This window comes from Agelaius phoeniceus, chromosome 3 (assembly GCF_051311805.1).
Source record: "Agelaius phoeniceus isolate bAgePho1 chromosome 3, bAgePho1.hap1, whole genome shotgun sequence".
NCBI classification, from domain to species: domain Eukaryota; kingdom Metazoa; phylum Chordata; class Aves; order Passeriformes; family Icteridae; genus Agelaius; species Agelaius phoeniceus.
Genome location: NC_135267.1, coordinates 25,144,411 through 25,162,008, shown reverse-complemented (window position 1 = coordinate 25,162,008; position 17,598 = coordinate 25,144,411).

Sequence of the window (17,598 nt, the reverse complement as noted above, 5' to 3'; positions counted from 1 at the left end):
AGATGTGATGCCTTAACCTCAAATTATAAAGCCATCAGAGCTTCTCAAAGGAAAGTAATCATCTGTTGTTTGCAGAATTATTTTTTCCCCCACATGTCAAAGATATGTTGACTTAAACTGCCCAAAAGCACTAAACACAAGCTGGTGCTGTACAGTGATGAAAGCCAAGGTCTGGGCAGCTTAGCTAACTGGTGGTGCTTCCAAACACTTTATCTATCAGTGCAAGCTTCTAGCTACATATATACACACAAATATTTGTACATATATATATATATATTCGGGACCTTACATTCCTGCCCTGACTAAAGTTGCATTGACCCCACATTGTTGATGCATCACCACATTGCTCCTCCCAACCCTTCCTGCTATTCAGGTGGCAGCACTGCTTCCAAGTGAGCCACACACCCTTGGTCCACTCCCTTCAAGGTGCTCTTGGCAACGTGGGAAGAGATTGCTCTGCATGGCATTTTCCTACTGGGACAAAACACCTTCAGCAGCAGTCAGGATAAGAAGGTTTAAACCAGCTGTTTACTTGGAGAACCCAGAAAATGAAAGGCACATCCACATCCTTTCAGGTGCTAGGCATTTAGTTCAAGGAAGATGAAAATCTACATAACCCACCAAGTACTGCTTTCAGCATATTTGTTCTTGCATTCCCACTTACTTTTGACATGTCATCTCTTCACAGAGTCAGGCTATTTCATCAATTTGCAGGTTCTGCATTCATGTTTCAGAGGTACCAAACTGTAGGTGCTATTTTTTCAGGCAATGACAGAGTATTTGAAAAGGACAGCACATATGGCAGGATATTGAAAACTGGCATCTACATCCCCTCTACATCCAAGGAATTCCCAAAGCAGCCCACATAGTTTGGCTCATCTGACCAGTAAAATGCTCCACTGAGGTCAATGGTGCTATGTCAGCAGTGGCTGTGCTTTTTAGGCACTAATGCAGCAGAGCACTTAAAGATGTGCTCATCCATCTCATTTCTTGATCTGAGGCCAAAGGTAATTTTGTACAGAAGAGTATACTAGAATGTGAATTTATAAAATTGCAGCTAACATCGTTGCTTAGTTTAAAGGTGGGATCAGCTTCAGGTTATTCTGCCTCCAAAATTAGTTCTGTTTTAAGCAAAACACAGACCAGAGTGCTTCAATGATTAGCAATAAATTCTTGAATTGACACTTTCAGATTTGATTTCTGGCTTTGCAGCAGAAAAATCAAGGGATTCTCAGTTATTATGATAAATAGATATGTTGTCTCAAAAGTCACATTGGACCTAGAAAGATTCTATTTTTAAATATGCAAATAGTACTGGACATAGACATTAGTCAGGGTACTTCAGGAAGGATGTATCAATTTATTTAGAGAACTGGGAAAAACTGCCATTAGTTAATTAAGGGATAAGACAATTATAGGCCATGCATGCATGCAAATATTATCTTGGGTAGATCATCAATGTCATATATACAATAGGGCACACGCACACTGAGCTGACAACTCCAAGTCCTGGAATTCTGGTACTTCACAAGTTATAAAGTAATGAAATATAAAATAAATCATTTATGGCACATAACCTTGTTTAAATGCTACAAGCATTCATGGCGTATATCACTGTTAAAAAGTTCCCCATTAAATTGCTAATTATTAAACTCAATTTAGTAGAATTGTGTTGCTTCACACAAGTGCCATAGTAACTCACATAAAAATATGTCTGTAGTTTATCTTCATGGACATAAATGCAATGATGTTTTTTTCCCCCTACTCATTTTTAAAAAAAAATGCAAAGTACCTGTGACCCAGGCACCCCAAGGAATGTCCCTGCAGAGTACATACTGACAGGAGGTATTGTGTTTCCCCATCTGTGGAGCAATAGATGAGTGTATTGAAGCCAGGCACATGCCACAGTAGCTAATTGGAGAGAAAGGTGTCTTATAAAACCTAGTAAGATTCTGCTGAAGGCTGCAAACATAGCAAAATTTTTAAAAGTTCACAGTGCTGTTGCAGAAATTGTCTGCTGCGTAGAAGTCTGGACATTTTGATTGTGTCAGAGTTAAAATCAACCCAGTTTTATTTCTAAGAATACAAGTCTATTGTTAGATAAAATTAGCTCTGCAACTCTGAAATCTTCCTGTGTTCTACCAAAAAAAATAAAAAGAAGCCCAGTTTCATTTAGCATAGCAACGTTTGCAAACTGACACATTGTGAAATTCACAGTGCTTTCCACTGATATTCAAGCAGAAATTCATACTATTAACCTCATGCAACATTTGCATTCTGACAGGCAAGGCTGCGGCTAAATATGTATTTTGTTAGATGTTTGACATTGCACTCAAGTCTATGGTGCAGCTTTAGAGCAATTTGAGAGAAGAGAAAGCTTAATACTCTATGGCAAATTGATGTGGAAAACCCAAAACATTATATGTAAAATAAACCAACCATGAATTTTGGCAAAACCAATATGCCAAGCAACTCCCATCGATTTCCACATGAAGGCAATGGAGAATTTTCAGGACCAAAGTATCTGCCAGGTTTTTATGTCTAGGAATTCAAACAAAAGGAGAAAATCCAGCTTCCTCTTTCAAGGGTGTAAGTCATATATGAAGACCAGGGAAAAATCATAATTTCCAAAATAAAGAACTGTATTCAATCAGCATTACTAAAGACCTCTCTCCTACTGCAGAATCAAGAACTCACCAATGCCAAAACTAGATCAGACATCCAATCCAATATAGCAATTACACAGATTGGTGGTTTGATTTTAATACAACAGCTCCTGTAAGCTGGGTATTCCTGGTATGAGGTATTTAATTAAAAGCCAAAGACCTCAAAGTCAAAAAAACATCTTCCTAATTCATGCTGCTGTGCCTGGGTTTTGGAAGCCAGCATTATTCCAAACTGCCATTTTCCCAGTCAATTTGGTCAATTCCTATTTCAGTGATGAAAAACTTCCCTGTACCTCTGACAATTACTGACTGCATGAGAAGTAGGGGCTTTTAAAGATCACCTTTGTATTATTACAAGATATTCTGAAAGTAGAATTTCAAAAATATTTTGAAAAACCACAGTAACACTGCCTGTGTCATGGAAGTCCCTCAAATTATAGAAATCTTGACTTGATCCCTCATATAGCACCTAGAAGAACCAGAGTAACCAAAAGGAACAGCCCTGAAGAGGACAGATTTAGGCTGATCAAGTAGCTGTTCTAAATTAAACAATTCCCAGTTTATCTTAATTGCACTGGAGACCTCAAACACAGCTTGAAAAATTAAAGATTAGCTCAAGACACTGCATTTTTACTTCACTTTCACTGTATCCTCTGCCTGATGAGCTCCAGTGTACTGTTCTGGGAGCCACCTCACAGAAAGCCATGCTATTTTAATAGGCCTCTGTGACAGAAAGATTTAGGTCCCAGCCCTCCTGAGTTTGAAGTTCCTGCACTAATAATTCAGTAAACCTCTGAAAGGCATTATTCTCCAATACATACCAACATAAAAGGAACTCCTTAGACTTTAAGTTTCTCTGTTTTAAGCAATGCACTTTGCCTTTTCTCTCATTTTTCCCAGCTGCATTTTACAACTGTTACCAATAGGGCTCTTCATCAATTCTGATTAGCATTGCTATTGCTGAGATTTTTTTATTCTAGGCAAGAGCAAAATAGGTTGAAGTCACTGGAAGTTATGCTCAGACAATGAAAGAAGCAGGTCCTCCTCCCCTATTTTTATTTTTACATTACAGGCTTTTATCTGATAAAAAAGTGTATCACCCCTTCAAACATACAAGGCAACTTTAGGTTAAAGAATATGGAAATAAGAACCTCTTATGGTTAAAAAAAATAAGAAAAACAGGGCTGAACCCAGTTAATGTAGTGTCATTCCAAGGCCATTAATACTTCTTCTGCAAATTGTTTCTGAGAGCAGGGTCATCAACTTGTCTGATATTTATGGATTTTCTTCCATTTAAGAGGATTGGCATCTCCTGCTTTGTAGGGCCCATGACAATGGTCTCTACAGAACCTCTCTTTCAAGAGACCTGGTGAGCCCTATGAAACACCATTTTAATCAGATGCTGCTGTTTGTTGTCCTCTTTTTTCTCATGGAAACTGAAAAGCAGGCAGAGGACACAGCTTCCCGAGGGCTCCTTCCTCGACAAGGAGCAATGACTCCCTGAGCATCTGGAGCACCTGCCCAGTGGCCCAGCCATGAGCTCAGGATGCCCTTAAGACCCTCATGCAGGTAGCTGAGCAGCAGCAGCATGAATATCAATTACTTGCTCATGCTTGGTAATGAATTTCTTTTATTTTCAAGTTTCAAGGAAGCAGAGGGAAGGAATACAGGAAAAAAGGCAGATGTAGTCCCCAAGCCCGTGTTGAAGGGACTCTCTTCTGGAAAATAAGGACATTCAGAAACCTGTATTTGACCTTCTACAGGACTGGAAAAGGCCAATGTGACCCTGGGAGCACAGACACCTTTCTGAACTCTTAACAGTCTAAGCAGCCCCCTGCAAATCTTTTATGGAAAGGCAGCCACACAAACCAGTTTTAGCTTGTTCAGGCCTTTTAAATGGAAATAAATTCTTCAACCTCTCTTATCACTGACAGAGCACTTACCAGCCTAAAAGTCTCATAAATGTATAGCTTGTGTTAAATTGCCCTCTACAGGAGACAACACAGAGACAAAAGAATGAAGAGCTGGAAACCAATTGTAACAATTTTTTTAAAGCAGCAAAACTACCACAGTAATGCCATGCTGTTCTTTCAATATATCAGGAGAGAAATCTGATTGTACAATTACCCTCTGTTCCATTTTGCTTCAAGGGCCTAAAGTCCAGTACTACAAAATAAAACTGTGTTGTAGTTTCAAGATGAGGAGGTAGATCTTCACAGATCAACAGTAGAATTCTGTTTTTTCAGACAAGGAACTGCACTCTTCATTTGTAATTTGCTTTAAGGGGAGCAGGATGAGTTTTTTGATTAGAAATGGATTTCTGCTGATCAGAGTTGACTCTGTTGCTTCACGCCCATTCAGTCCTGAGCTTTTCAGAGCTATTTCTCACCATGCTCAGTTGATAGGGTTTTGCAAAAAGAATCCCTAGGGGGAAAAAAAATCCCTAACTGTTGCAGCCCTTTGTTCTTACCACAAGAATTTTATGGGTTCCTTTAATTTTTCCATTTTATAGAAAGTTGTCTTTAAATTTGAAAGAATGTTTATATCCCTTACCTGGACCTTTTCACTCTTACTAAGCCTGCCTATCCATGTCAAAAGGAAACAAATAGTATTATATATCTCAGAGGTAAAATGTGTGGTAAGAACCATGTGGTCTAATTAAAAATAGCAAATCAAAACATTTTAGCCTTCTGTAACACTAATGGTGTGGGAATACAACACAAAAGAACAAGTACTGGGGTGATTGGAGGTAGAAAACACCAAGAAACTAAGAGAATTCAAAAGGCTGGGCATCTGAGGGAAAATTCCTACCTATTGAAAGCTGACTGCTATGAACTTATATCAGAGATGTTACATGTCTCCTTTATTTGGGAAACCACAAAGAGGTATACTGTCACATAAGTTAAACATTGCTATAGTCATAAATTATTACAGGCAGTTAGGAAACCTGTAAATGCTTTCATGCAGTATTGTGCTAAAAAAAATAGGAAACAAGCAGTTCTGGTAGCTATACCTGTAAAGATGTATGAACCAAGGCTACTTTACCAAAATAACAGTGGCAACTTTACTGTAGATTGCAAATGAGAAGACTAAAAAATGAGAGGAAGCTGTAGAACCCAAGGTCTCTGACATGATTCAGCAACATGAGAAATTACATGGCTTACACTGATACCTTTCCCAGGCACCCTCCCTACCCCTCTGATGGATATTGCTGGCCCTAAGGCAGGGTAATATGATGCACTATTAATTAATTTCCAAATTGCTGTAAATTTTCCATATTCAAGTAAGATGATTCCTCTTTCAATGTACCTTAACATAATGAGCTGAAAGCCTGGTGTTCCAGGAAAACCATCATGAATGGATTGGATGTGCTTTGTGCAGGCAAGGGAAATGAACTGGAATTACACTGATCTGGAATTACACTGATCTAAATTTTATGAGTATCATCTGTGTTGACCATTAAAAATGGAAGTTACAAAGTTAATTCCAGTAATTCTTTCTCTGTGTACACAGCAGTCAGCTCCCTCAGTATTCATGGTTGCATCCCCTTAGGGCCCTATGTATGTCCTGTTTGCTTAAGTGTTTGCCATCCTGGTCATTATTCACAAAAGATAAGACATCCTTTTTCCAGACTTCTCCCTCTCTGCAGACAGGGATTAGTTGCAGTTATTTCTGTTGTCCCTCTATTTGGGAACAATGACCTGTTCTAATTTGCCCCCCTCCCACATTTATGTGAGAAGACAAATGTATCATCTTGAAACAAGAATTCCAAGTATAACTCTAGAGCCCATGTTGCATTCTGAAATAAACTTTTTTGCAATTACTTCAGTCTTGAGACCATGGTAACAAAGGGCAGTTGACATCATGGTATAACTTATACCTAAGTATTTACAAATGGTTGAGAGAATACAAACAATGCAGAAAAAGAAATGTAACAAGAATGCAAACACATAAATCTGGTGTGGAAGACACATTATTCATATCACGTATGATGCACGAGAACTGCATAATAATTTAATGAGTGCATTTCTAGAATTGTATATAGTATGTCTCAGCTGCCTCTACAGATTACAGATAGGGACACTGTATTAGTGTGGGGATGAGAAAAATGAGTTAAGGCATTCATTTTACAAAGCACTAAAATAGAACCATAATATCACATCAATGTCAGCTACTGTAAAACATGTATAGTAAAAATGTGATCAATTTAGGCTTACTCATGACTTTGCTGGCAAGCTTTCAAGCTGATTTGAGTAAGAGCATCATATTACAAAAATGGGGCTGAGCTTTATTTGAGACATTTCATCCAACCTTCTCCTTTTAAGAAGATATTTGTTGGTGCCTACCATTCTGCAATATGACCACCCTTCAAAATCTTTCTGTGAGAAAGATTTCAAAATACTGTGTGAGAAGCTGCAGGTTCTTTCAGTGGGATAGAATGGAAGCAGTTCTAGCACAGCAATTCATTCCCATCTTCCATGCTCTCGCCAGGTTCTCAGAGATCATTTAATGAATTAATATTTAGCATTCTATAAATTTTTTCAAATAAGTAACCAAAAGATTGCCATTACATTCACAAAGTGTTAAAAAGTGAAATTTTGGGAGCAAACATGGGGCATCTTGAATAATTGTAAAGAGAGAGAACAGGCTTTGTGAGGTAGAAGGTTGCAGAAAATAAGGCTTCAATCATTCCACTGTCTGTGATGAAGAACCTCATCCTTTGAGTCTAGCCCCTGTCATTTTCTGTCAGCCTTGAAAATACAGATGTAAGAGACACATCTGCCTGTTGATGCAGCACCATGACCACAACAAGGTGATCAAAAAGTACAGCACCACAGAATGGGTGCCCTTGTGTCACCCATGCACCTCTGCCACATCAGGTTCAGCCTTCACCACCTGGGGCTGAGCTTGGTTTCCTTGCTGATCTGACTGGGAACCAATCTTACAAAGTCTTGGCTGATAAATGAACACCTGAAGCATGGCTTGAGCCAGTGCAAGAGCAGTGATGGGAACATGCACTGATAGCTGGGACAACAACATTCTGCAAAGACTGCCTTTAGTCCACCATGAAACTGCAGGACAAATGTACACCAAAACCCCCACCAGTTCCAAGCACTAAAGAGCTGCATTGCTCTCATTTAGGGACTATAGGGAGAGAGTTTGATTCCTGAGCCATGGAGTTTTCCATCAACAGCTATTTCTCATCCTCTGGAAGGAGTCTCTGAATTACAATACCACAGGTCCTGCCTTTCACTGAGCCAAGCACAAGAGTAAGTCTGTCTGCCTGTTTGAAACAAATACAAATTGCTGCACTACTGGGCATGACAATACTATACCTGAAAAGAAAACCACCTACACAAATTAACTGTGTGCCAGTCTTTTCCTGACACCTGTTTAAGGATAATACTATAGTGAGAGGACACTCTAACAGCAACATGAAATGCAATTAAATGAGAAATCAAGATCTGAGGTTTGTTGTAGGTATCATTCCTTTTTTCTGGACGATGGTCCAATCCAGGCAGACTATTTATCATCAGCATGAGAGAACATGTCTTGAAAGGGACAACACCCATTTTTTACTGTGGTACAGTGGGTCTGCTGTAAATCACACAGACTAACAAACCAGCCAGCAGCAGTAGCTCATGGGTACTGGGCATTTTTAGATGGGCAGAGTAAATCTATTGTCAGGGATAAACCACACTTCATCATCTTTCCCCTTCACAGAAGGAATCAGGAAGAGCAATAACAGAATATTCAATTTACAGAAACACCTTTGAAACAGATGTTGAAGGACTGTTAAGATGTTTGCAGAGTATTTTGTAGACAATCTATAGAATCCCATACGAAACAATACATTATAGCTTGAAAACCTACGCAAACACTTAGTTTACACAGATTAAGTGTGAATTACTAAGTGAATTCTTCTCAACTTTAATGCTTCTCAGCTGTGTTTTTCTGGTGACAGAAGCATAAATACTATGCTACATCCTACAGTGTTATGCCAGTGCTACTGGTAGTGTGCCCTTATTTTTGCATATCTTTGCAGTAAAGTGTGATGTGACCTTGAGATAGAGAGATTTTTCCTCTAAGTCTGTACCCCCTGTCAGTCCCAGGAAAACTGGGCTCCCTCCTTGCAGAGGTCTCCTCCACTTGTCTGACTGGAGGTGGGCTGTCTAGCTGTCCTATCATTTCTAGGGTGGTTCTGCACTGATGATGTCCAGAATACTGTGAGAGACTCCCTGCACCTCAGACAGACATTTCACAGCAAAAAAATCTACTTATTTATGTTCTTTGTTACCCCTGCAACCAGTTTTATCCAGATATGCAATTCCTTATCTGGCAGCTATAGAACTGTTCATAGCCATGGGGTCTCCAGTGCCAGGACAGGGCCCTATCTCTTATCATCCCTCGCCTGCATTCCTCTGTGCTGTGTCTCATTTTTCCATTTCTCAAGGCTGATGTTATCACTCCAGGGTTGTATTTCTCTACACTACATCACTGTGTTAGAGCTATAAATACCTCATTCAACATATAGGATAACTGTCTGCTAAAATATCCATACAGAACCACAGTTGTACAACACAAAGACACACAAAAGCAAAAGAAATTAACCACAGCCACCTGGTCAATTAGAAAAACTGCTGTCACAGCTAGACCAAGTGAAACCAAGCTACAAACTTGACAAAAAAAAAGCTCAGACAGAGCAAGTCTAACAAACCACAGTTGCTCTGCCTTGCAGATTCCATACAAAGATCATGGTCTGCTATCTGAGAACAGCAATCCTGTGCTGCAAGGATAAGGCTCTCATTCCTAGATCTGTACATTCTGAATCCTGGGGGTTTTTTATCTTTTTTATCCCCCTTCCTCTGGGGGAAAAAAAAAAATCTTCCTTCTCTAGACAGAACAGATCAAGTCACCACATTTAACTTCTCTGTAAGTAACTCACTTGCTCCATGCCTGCTGGGATCTTACCCAGCAACTCCCACCATTTAGAGAACAATTGCAATGGGATCACCACTTGTCTACTACCACACAGAGGCTTCTAGGGCAAGCCAGTGTGTCTCCAGAGGGAATCCCTTCCTGAGAGGCAGAATGAAAGAGGAGAATCAGATTTGCATTTAGTGTTAATCAGGACAGTTTCACTGAGATTAATGACAATGAACTTATGAGAGATGTGAGAACTATTAAAAATCCTTTTGTTCATGTACAGCAGGAATTTTTACTTGCAATTCTACCTTCTAAAAATTCACTATTTGAATTCTTTGAATCATGCTTCAATTTACAGTCAGACACAAAGGGCAGGTTTCTGGTCTCCTAGTCAGTGCTCAGGAAGTAAATAAGCTCCTGCAGCACCACAGAGTGGGTTCATCCTCATTGCCTTCACATCCAGTGAGCACAAACACAGCACCTCTGAACATCTGAAATCCTTATGGGAATCCCCAGTGCCTTGCACAGATTTAAGGAAGTAAAGAGGAGATGGAGGGGGCATTTTGAATAATACTACACAACTAAGTTCTTTGACATTAGGGATTGGAAACTACAGGTTTTCTATTTTGATTCATGCATTCAAAAAGTCATTAAAAATGTTCTGTTAAAATGGCAACGTGTATGCAAACTTGTGACTGTTTCTGCCTTCAGATGACTCAACCCTTTCCCTCTCATAGTGCCCTGGTTACCACTGTTTTGCCAAAACAGAAATTATCCACTCAGATTAATAATTGTGTCATGTCTAGGCATGTTAATTAACAACTCTGAGCTGCTATTACCTGCTCACTAGCCATCATAGCCCAAACTGCAGTGTTGGGAGTCTTGGTTTGCTTATCTCTGGAGCACTGAGTGAGGATGCAGGAAGGACCATAGATCATGCCCATGAATATTAGAAGTCAAAGTTTAAGTATCCCACTAAACAACTTGATCTCTCGTTAGAATAACGGTATAGAGACCTCAAAACTGTACATCCTTGATGTTGAGACCAGATTGTTTTAAGCTGTAGCCTCACTCTTAAACTGCAGCTTCACAAAGAGATTGTGAGACAAGGCACAGCATTGTAGTCACTGCAGCAAAATACAACTTAGCAATGCAAGCACTTCCATATTTTTGTTTCTGAATGCTGCTTTGGCAACCATGACATTGCACAGCCCTACATTTCAAGAGACCTCTCTGCTCAGCAGCATTTTGGGGATGCTTTGTTTGGAATTTCAGGAGCTTTTCAGAGCCTTTCCTTTGCTGGTGATCACTGGCAGCAGATGGCTAGAGCATTGTGTCTTATTTTTAAGATGCTCACCCAAATTATTCTGTTGTCTCCATTCTGGTATGTCTCAGTGATGTAAGTTTAGACTAAAGGTCAAGCAAAGTCAGTTGAAGGACTTCTGATGTCAGTAGATGCTGAGTTATTATAATTGTAAACTGGAACACTTCTGTGTCTTATCTTTCTGTCCCATTCTCATACCACACAAATAACATGAAGCAAGCTTTTATTTCACTAACAAGAACTACTGTGGCAGATTCTGTCTACAGCCATTGCTTCATGATCTCCCACATAATTCTCACTGATTTTCCTCCTTGCATCACTCCTTTAATTTCTGTACAGCCAGTCAAGTACTGGCTGTAATAATAATACACACATTAATACTCCACATTATTTGTCTACTATTTCAAAACAATCCATCTCAGGCTTTTTCCTTTTGGGTGGTTTCCATGAGGGCAGTTGCTCCATCACTAACTGTGGTAGGTTTCTCCAACCAGGCAGTCACCCAAGAGTCTGTAATTAAATTTGACTCATGTTTTAAAGTGTGGATAAGATTCAGGACATATTGACTTATCTCTCCCAGGATCTACCTTCAGGATGTTTTTAAACTACCATCCACCAAAGCTATAAGGAAACCATTTTTGTTAGTTTACTTGTGAATATGATTTAAACAAATATTTTTGGTGTAAGGCCTTTCACAAGCTCTCTCCTTGGCAATTGTTTCCTGCACTATTTAAACAGATCCAAAACTGAAGTCTGAGTGTACAGAGAAGTTTAACTCTTTATTGCTAGAGTGTAGCTGACCAATGGAGGTTACTGAGCCTACGTTGCCAGGAGTGGCTGCCCCCAGCCAGCACTGGCTTCAGCACATCCCCATGCTGCCTCCAGTGGCCCAGGATCCTCCCTGTGCATTGCAGCATGCCCTATGCACCAGGAGCTGCCTGCACAAAATGCAAAGCTTTCCATATACAGCTCAAAGACAGGGTAGAAAAGCTTCTACACAGCATTTGTGGTTGTAACAGCCATCAGTCAACCACTGCATCAACACATCTCTGGCCAGAGCACCTCATGTTGCTCAGACAAGAGAAAGGACTGGGAAATTGGTTTATCTGTGATGGAGGATGGGATTTACTGGCCTCATAATTCAATCAAAAACAAATAGGAATGGAAAATTAATAATTATCAATAATAAATTGCATAATTAATTACAATAATGTCTCATAGCCAAATTCATAGTCACAATATATTTTCAAATTATACTACTTTTGACAAATTTGTTCTCCTGTCCCAACTTTGCCATGCATATGAATAGGACCATTTATAGGAAAGGGAAAAAACCTACAAGAGAGTCACTAGAATTTCAAATTGATTTCTTCTGTTTTAATAATCATTATCGACCCTCCTTGGGGGAGTAATTTCCTGGTGCTGGCAGAGGAGGCCTTCTGCAGAGCAGCCAGGCTCTTCAATACCATTTATTAACATAGTTAAAAGTCAAATTTTACGACCATCATTTCAGAAACATCCATACTTACAAATCATTCACTATTTCTGAGGAGAAGTTCATGCTTCAAAATGAAATGAGCACATTAACTCAAAAGGATCTGTCACTGCTTCATTTGTTTCAGGCAAAATGCACATTTTTTTAAAACAGGTTTCTTTGAAGAAGCAACTGGTAACTGACAATTCAGTTAGACTCAGTATTTTTCTATGAAGTTACTTTACAAACACTTTGTCTGATTTTAATCTTTTCAAACCACACTTAATAGTCTACTTTATGAAGCAGTAAGGCATGAGCTTATGGGTCTGCTGGGCCATAAAATAAAAAAGTAGTGTCATGAAGATAAAATGCAATGCAAATCTCCACAGCTCACTCTCACGTGCCTTTAATGTCAGCACTCACATAATTCTTATTCTAGTACTTTACACTTCTACTCCCTGAAATTTTCCCCCAGAGTGCTGTACTGGATAGTTCTGTTTCTTGCTTTCAGCATCTCAAATCAAAAATGTTCTGAAAGAGAGACATCAGACCTGCTGGCCAAGGGAAGAGTTGTTTAAGAAATCCGTGGTGAAGCTCATAATGCCCAAAAGAAGCATGAGGGTGAGAAGAAGGGGTAAGAAGCACAGAGGAAGATCACCAAGCTGGAATGTGGACAAGACTCATGTACACAAACCTGCCATCTCCCATGGGGCACTGCCAGGCCTCTCTCCTCCCACCCCACTCCTTATTCCACTGCCTGACATTTTACGTCTTATATGGGAAACAGAGGCTAAAATAGACTTCACAGGGAGGGGACCATCCAGGGACAATGAAAAGTGCATCCCATTTACACAAAATAGCATGGAAATACACCTTGCAGAAAGAATGTGAAGATGCTAAATATGCAGTTAAAATTTGTTTCCCCATGGAAAAGCTTTAAACAATACCAAATAATTCTCTCCAAATGAAGGAACTGTAAGCATTTACTCTGAGATAATTACCACAGTGGACTTTGGGGTTTGTAAATATGAATATTTACATTTAAAGAGTAATTATTTGTGGATTTCATTTGTATTTCAAAATGGATAGAAAGTTCTCCTTTACACGCCTAGCTTTTCCTTTACCGTGCTGAACAACATTAAAAGTTGTTAAAATCTTTCTGAGTGATCAAGTGAGACTCTGACCTCTACAGCCAAGAGGCCCTTGAGTAAGCTTAAAATACATTTTTTCCTGTGTAAGTGACTGGAGTGTGCAAAGCATTGATAGCATAGCATATTAGGCAGACAAAAATGATGGACAAGAAAAGTTTATATGAATGGATCGCCAGCATTCTACTTCAAGACACGAGTGCTGGCAAGAGTAACAACTTTAACTCTCATTACCCTGCTCTGCAGTTGCTCTTGGAGATTATTTTACTGTAGACAAAACAAGTAAACTCTGTTTCCATGAGATAATGTACATAAAACCCCAACAAGTAGTCTATAGTCCCCCAGTTTCAGTGTGAGACTGGTTAAAAGGACATACGAGTTTTGTTTTTACTGCATTGAGATCAGGATTAAATTCAATCTTTTCTCCATACATACATTTAGAGAAAGCATCAAACTAAGACCACATTTCTTAACTATGGCCTGTAAGTGCACGAACTATAAATGCTTATAAATGCATAGCGTTGTGTTATCAAAGCAAGTACAATCGATTAACTGCAAATCTGTCGTTACACTAAAAACTTCTGTGTGCTACAAACCATTGAGGAGTGAGGCGGGAGTGCCCTCTTGTGTTTACAGAGGAACGGTCGTAATGGTCATCCCATTCAAAATCACTGAGTGGGGAAAATTCATCCACTCCTGCGTCAAGCATCTCCAGACCGGCTGCAGGTCAGGTGTACATGTCTGATCAGCATTGCAAAACCAATTGTTTACTTGTTCAAACAAGGTTTCAGCCTTCTGTTTTGTCGTGCAGTATCGTGCAGCACATTTCTCCTCCACCAGCTCTTCTACTGCAACCTTTAGCAATCCCTGGCTTTGCACAGGCCATGACCCTATCCCATGCAGTGTGTGGAGAAACATGGGCAAGAGCCACTGCCTCGCTCCCTACCTGATGTTCCCTCCCAGTGCCTGCAAGGCAAGTCCTGCCTTTGTTGCAGAAATGTAGGTACAAAGCAAGATCAAGTTACTGCAGATCCTAGTGAGGTCTGTAGTAACTCAAAGTAGGGCGACAGCAGAAGAGGGACACATGGAGCTGGACCCATGTGATTCCCAAAAGGAGAGGACATGGATAACCTCTTAGTCTGCTTCTGCCTACAGCCAGTCTGGTAGGCTGGGTGAGGTTTTCAAACGCTATGACACTCCTAGTAGAATAGGTATTAATTATGCTAAAGCTATCTTAGTTTATCCCTTACTCGCATGTAATAGACGAACCCTACAATCAGGCTTTGTCACAAACTCCCACTGCAGTCCATAGAAACTGCTTAAACATGCCAATAAACTGCAGAATCTTCAAGAGAAATGAAAGACAGCAATTAACAGGGCAACTGGCACTACCCAGGGTCATATGGTAATTCTGGCAACTGTGACAGCTCCTGTGGGAATAGTCAGCTGCATTACAGCAAATATTAATGGTTTTCACTGTGCATGCAGCTACCAGGGCATGCAGCTACCAGGGCATGCAGCTTCTTCAGCCCCATCTGGCATCCTAAGTTCCCCTACATAACACCAGGCTGCCCGTGGGCAGTGGGCTGCTTGCCTCATCTGAGAACAGGCAGTGGCCAGACCTTTTTGTATCTTGCACAACACCATCACAGGCTTCCACCTAGGAGTTCCTCTGGAGGAGGCTGAGTCAGCTGCTACTCCCAGGAGGGATGCACTCAGATCTGATCATTGGTGCCTCTGAAAATTCCCCTAGCACTGCTTTTTTGAGAAGGAATAGAGAACCTCCTGATCATCCATTCCTGGCTCCCAAGAGGGCCTAGCTTAGGGATCGTAAAGGATGCTGATGGGAGTACACCCTGAGAGTCTGACAGCAACTGGAGATTAAGGAGGACCAGAGGATTCATGTCAACTCAAGCTTCAGACCACAATTTCTCTGATCTGCAAAGGCCCTAAGGTGTTTAGAAACAGTGTGTGCTCATTACCTCTGGCAGAGCAATTGCTTCATGTCACATGAAGTGCACGAAGAAATCTCGTCTGCCTATGAGCTGCATGTTCCCAGTGCTGACAAGGAGTGGCAGCCTTGTCCCATCCTTTCCCTACACAGCGTATGTAAAACTGGGGACCAAACACAGGATGGTCTTGTCTTACCCTCTCTCTCTTGTTGAGCACACAGAGGGAGTCTGCAAGTTCTGAAATGCTCAGGTCTTTCCCTCTGTTGCCCTGAGAGCCTGGATGAGCTCTTTTGAGTTTTGGTGAATATCCAAGAGAACACAACCAGGCAAAGCAGGTTAGATCATAGGAGGGCCTTCAGCAGAAGCCACCTGGTATGAACACTTCCACAACAAAAGGATGCAGTCTCTCCAGTATCAGGAGGCCTGTTACCTGCTCCAGTCAAGAATATCAGGACAAGTGAAGAATATCAGGACAGGGAATGTGTGCTTGTCTACCTGGTAAAAATTTGCAATGCTATGACTTCTCTCCTAAGAAGTTATCAATATTAGTTTACTTTCTCTTAAAGTTAACAAATTACTTATACAGTTCAAATGGCTTATTTGGGTTTTAATGAATATTATCATTGTTATAGGATTAACTGTGCTGCCTGCCTCTTTCTGTTCTTTACAAATACAGACTTCCACCTTCAAACACTGAACACATTAATCTTATATATCTTAGGGCACAGCTTCACAATTGTGTTGCTCATTAGTAGGACCAGTCAGAAGTTTTACTGCTCTGAATATAAGTTGTTTCTTTAATTTAATTTTATTTAGGCAGAGAAAATTTCTTCTTCAGTAGGAGAGTAAATATCAGTGAACAGTAGAACAACAGACTTCTTAAACATCAAATATTATTTATTTCAATGGTTGAATCCTTGCATTTAGGCATAATTAAATAGGGGATACACTGCATTTTGAAGCAATCAAGAATGAGGTTTCACATCATATTTACAGCTGCCTGAGTATTAGCTGTCAGGGACATCACCCTGCTCAACAATTCCCCAGCCCAGAGTTTTTGTTCCCACCATTTCCTTTCTGTTAAATCTAGTGCTTAGATGGTCACAGCTTAAGTCAGCTCAGGTGGCTGATTTGCTAGAAAACTAAAGCAGAAGAAAAATTAAAAAATGTTTTCTCTTGCACCAGGTAGTTTCTTGTAGCATCCTGCAGTAGTGACAGAGAGGAGGGAAGAACAAGGTGATCCCTTTCCACAGGAGATGCTAAGTTCTACTTAACTGTAAAGTTAAAACACTATAGAAAGTGCTGTTTCATCTCTCCCTGTATGAGAAAACTGAACTGCTGAGAGCAAGACACACTCACAAAACCTGCTAACTTTTAAGAACAAGACAATATGGAAACAAAATTCTACCATAAAAGATTTGAAAATACCTGCAATATTGTGCAAATTTCATAGAAGGAAAGACTTATGCACCATTGTAAGTGAAGACTTGATGCATAATTACATCTGTAGCTAAGGTAGTTACATTTTCCTACATTTTTAATTATTTTTTTAATTGTATCTGTTTTAACATGAATACAATTAGTAAAATAATATGTATGCCTATTTGATTTTCTTATTTTATCAAATGAAACATTCCAAGCAGTGGAAGAAGTGTCTGAGAAATATCCACTTCAAATAGAGTGCCTCTTTCTTACCCAGAAGTCTGTACTTATCATATCCAGATTTAATTCCAAATAATGGAATGTAGTTTTACAACTTCTACTTTGGTATAATAGCTCACATGGTATTTTATTTTAAAAATAACAAAGCAAATATGTGTTGTTTTTCCTGATTCTGTACAGTGTGATTTTAGTATTGTAAGAAATAAGATACAATTTGTAAGAAAGGCTCTGAAAGATGGCAATATTAAGAATAGTTCTGGTAAAAATAATCAAATAGATCAGCAGCCTTGTATTCTCTAAGAGTCAGAAGCAGCCTCTTGTTAAGGAACATGAAGATATATTTCCTATTTAAAAATGGATTTGACATTTAATTTGCCAAGGCTGTATAAATATGACAGAAAACCCTTATTTTCCCTATGCCTTGTTAATTAATGAAGTGATTGCA